Here is a 3,788-nt window from a genome sequence, read left to right as displayed (position 1 = left end):
TGCGATTGTTGTTAATCAGAATCCTGCTCTACGCACTATGTATGATTATGCTAAACCTTCTTTAACAGGAACTGAATCGAGCATAGTTAGACCAGCTATAGCCGCAAATACTTTTTAACTGAAACCTAACACAATTCAAATGATACAACAGTTTGTTCAGTTTGATGGTTTGCAGGACGAGGATCCCAATGCTCACTTGGCAAACTTTTTGGAACTATGTGATACATTTAAAATCAATTGCATTTCTGATGATGCCATTCGTCTTCGGTTATTCCCTTTTTCATTGAAAAACAAAGCTAAATAGTGGTTGAACTCGTTGCTGAAAAGTTTTTATTAAAATATTTTCCCCTGGCTAAAACGGCTAAATTACGTAATGATATTTCTTCCTTTGTGTAGATGGATTTAGAAACACTCTATGATACATGGGAGAGATACAAGGACCTCTTGAGAAGATGCCCTCACCATGGGTTATAGGTTTGGCTACAGATTCAAACCTTTCATAATGGTCTGAATCCTTCGACTCAACAAATGGTTGACACAGCTACTGGTGGAACCATTAATAATAAGACACCTGAAGATGCCTATGAATTTATAGAGGAGATGTCACTGAATAACTATCAGTTTCAAGTCATGAGGACAAAGCCAATGAAAACAGCCGGCGTTTATAACATCAATACGATCACCATACTCTCTAATCAGGTAGAACTCTTGAATAAGAAAATTGATGATTTCTTTAGTTCTTCACAGGTTCACCCAGTAATGCAATGCGAAGCAAGTGGAGGCAGATCAAGTAGTTCAGAATACCCATTTATGGCCACAACATGGACAACGAATAGTTAAATTACATGGGTAACAATCCTCGATCTCAAAACAATCCCTATAGAAATACTTACAATGCAGGTTGGAGGAACCACCCTAATTTTTCATGGGGAGGCCAAGGGAATCAGAGACCACCACCTCCAGGCTTCTAACAACCACCCTACCAACAAGAGAAAAAACTGAACCTTAAGGAGATGCTAACAAAATTCATTTCAGTGTCAGAAACTCATTTTTAGAATACCGAGACCACACTCAAAAATCAAAAAGCATTAATCTAGGGGCTCGAAACTCAGATTGGATAGCTCGCCAAGTTGATTTCCAAATGACCACAAGATAGCCTACCAAGCAACACTGAATCTAACCCAAGGGAGCAACTCAACGCGATTGCCATTCAAGATGAGGAAGGGCTAGTTGCAGAACCAAGGCCAGAAACAGTGGTAAGAATAGGTAAGGATGAGGTAGGCCATAATGAGCCAAAGCTGGTGATTACAGAATATAAACCTCGCGTGCCATACCCTAATGTAACAAAGAAGGACTGCTCAGACGAATAATTTGGTAAATTCCTTAAACTTCTAAAGAAACTACATATTAACTTACCATTTATTGAAGCCCTTTCGTCGATACCAAACGCAGTCAAGTTTTTAAAGGAGCTTTTAGCAAATAAACGGAAGTTAGATGAAGCATCACATGTGGAGCTGAACGCGGTCTGCTTAGCCATTCTACAGAATAAGCTGCCTAACAAACTAAAAGATCCAGGGAGTTTTACAATTCCTTGTTTAATTGGTAGTTTAGATTTTAATAATGCGTTGGCTGATTTAGGGGCTAGTATCAATGTTATGCCTTACAAATTATTTAAGCAACTAGGTCTAGGGAAACCCAAACAAACTAGGATGAGCATTCTATTAGCAAATAAAACTATCAGATTTCCTAAGGGTATTATTGAAGATGTACTCTTTAAAATCGACAAATTTATATTCCCAGTTGATTTCGTTATTCTAGACATAGAGGAGGATAGCAACGTCCCCTTAATTTTAGGAAGGGCCTTTTTAGCAACCGCTAGAACAATTATTAACGTTGGCATAGGTGAACTCACACTTCGTGTGGGAGACGAAACAATCACCCTTCAAGCTCGCAATTCGAATAACACATCAAAAATCGAAGGTGACTGTACAAATCATTTGGCTAAAACTAACCATATAGTGCACCTTCTTTGCAGAAAACAGGTTTGAAGAACATACATAAGCCAAGAAACAACAAAGAACCTATCCATGAAGAACGAAGGTTACAAATCGAGGAACTAGATGAATGGCAGACACATAAACTGAGAAAACACGATAAATCGAAACCACGCCATGATGAGCTTAATTCCTCCAAAAATCAACTTAAAGTTGGAGACAAAGTACTACTCGATTCAGCTGATCCTCGAATCACCATTTCTAAACCAAATGAAGAAACCCCTCTTACGGTAATTAGTATTTTTCCATACGGTACGGTCGAGGTAAACCACTCCAAATTTGGCATGTTCAAGGTAAATGGTACTCGTCTTAAACCTTATGTTGATAAAATTGATAGTAGAGATAAGTAGTGTAAACTCCTCGATTCACCATGATCACGCACCAGAGAAGTAAGTCGAGCTTAGACTATAAATAAGCGCTTCTCGAGAGGCAACCCGAGCACTAACAGTATTAATTTCTTTAATTTTGAGTTTTTAACTTCTAACGTACTAATTGAATCATGGTACATAGACTCTCTAAATACCACATGGCCAGACACACGGGCGTGCCTTAGGTCGTGCAAAAATAGGGTAAAATTTTTCCAACACGAGAAGCGATAAAGTCGCCACGGCCGTACGACATGGCCGTGGGCGAAACTGCCAAAATAACATGGGCGTGTGCCTTCATACATGGGCATGGGATAAGCGAACAAAGATTGACACAATCGTGTAACATGGCCAAGTACACCGATGCACCCAATATCGAAAACCACAAAACGCACAGGCTGAAACGAAGGCACACAGGCATGCCTCACGGCTGTGTGCCCCAATTTCTCTATAAACACCTATTATCTATCTCAGCTTTATCTTTATATTTTGAAATTACTTTTTATTTCCTGTTTATACTATTTTATCTTGAGTTTTTACTCAATTTTAGCTATTTCATTATGAGTAATTATGCTTCCTTATAGTTCTTGATTCTGTCACAGTTATAAAGAGCTCCAAAGCTCATCGTCGCATAGGAACTAAAAACTCCATCAGGAAAGGACTTATGGACTAATAAACCCCTACCACCACCGGAGTATCCTCCTCCACTCTCACGCTAATTATTCTCCAAAACTCCAGTTCAAGGAATTCATTCATCATTCAGGAAGTTTCACTTCTCTCCCTATCTTATGATTATCAATCTATCTTTCTCAATATATCTACCTTTGTACATTGAGGGCAATGTACATCTTAAGTGTAGAGGGTCTTTTATATCATCATTAGAAATCCCTGAATTATATCTTATTCTCACGTAAATCACTCATATCACTATTAGAATGAATTGTAATTAACTTATAATTTTTATTGATATGTCTTGAATTAAAACTTAGGCATTCATGCATTGATCGTTTAAACTTTATGATATTAAAAACCAAGCATGGTAAGTTGGCTTTTGACTTAAAAATTTTATAGGTTGTTTCTCCCAAGTTTAGGTATTATCTTGAGTTGAAATTCACAAAATATAAACATCAAAAAGCCGTAATGTTTATGAGATTTGTGCCTTTAAAGCATCTACTATTTCTTTCATGGTCACTTTTATTGTTGCTTTGAATGCGTCAGTGTTGAATTGTTATTCTAGAACTTGCTTGACTATGCATGTCAAGACCAAACCATTTGATTTGATATGTCAAAATTATAAAGGCACTTAGGTTTAACCCACTCACTCCACAAAAGCCTACCTTCATAATTAACCCTTAGTAAACCCCTTTTG

General features: G+C 37.6%; 1 non-coding gene across 1 annotated transcript; it reads right to left on the bottom strand.

Annotated features, from left to right (window-relative positions):
* Nucleotides 1–363: 363 nt before the first annotated feature.
* On the bottom strand, nt 364–470 carry LOC128292390 (small nucleolar RNA R71). Its single transcript, XR_008282375.1, has one exon. It is a non-coding gene; the product is annotated as a small nucleolar RNA R71 (small nucleolar RNA).
* Between the last annotated feature and the right edge of the window lie 3,318 nt (nt 471–3,788).

The sequence above is a fragment of the Gossypium arboreum genome, chromosome 4, assembly GCF_025698485.1.
Source record: "Gossypium arboreum isolate Shixiya-1 chromosome 4, ASM2569848v2, whole genome shotgun sequence".
NCBI lineage: Eukaryota > Viridiplantae > Streptophyta > Magnoliopsida > Malvales > Malvaceae > Gossypium > Gossypium arboreum.
The sequence above is the reverse complement of the archived record's forward strand: the minus strand, read 5'-3'. Positions and strand labels throughout refer to the sequence as shown.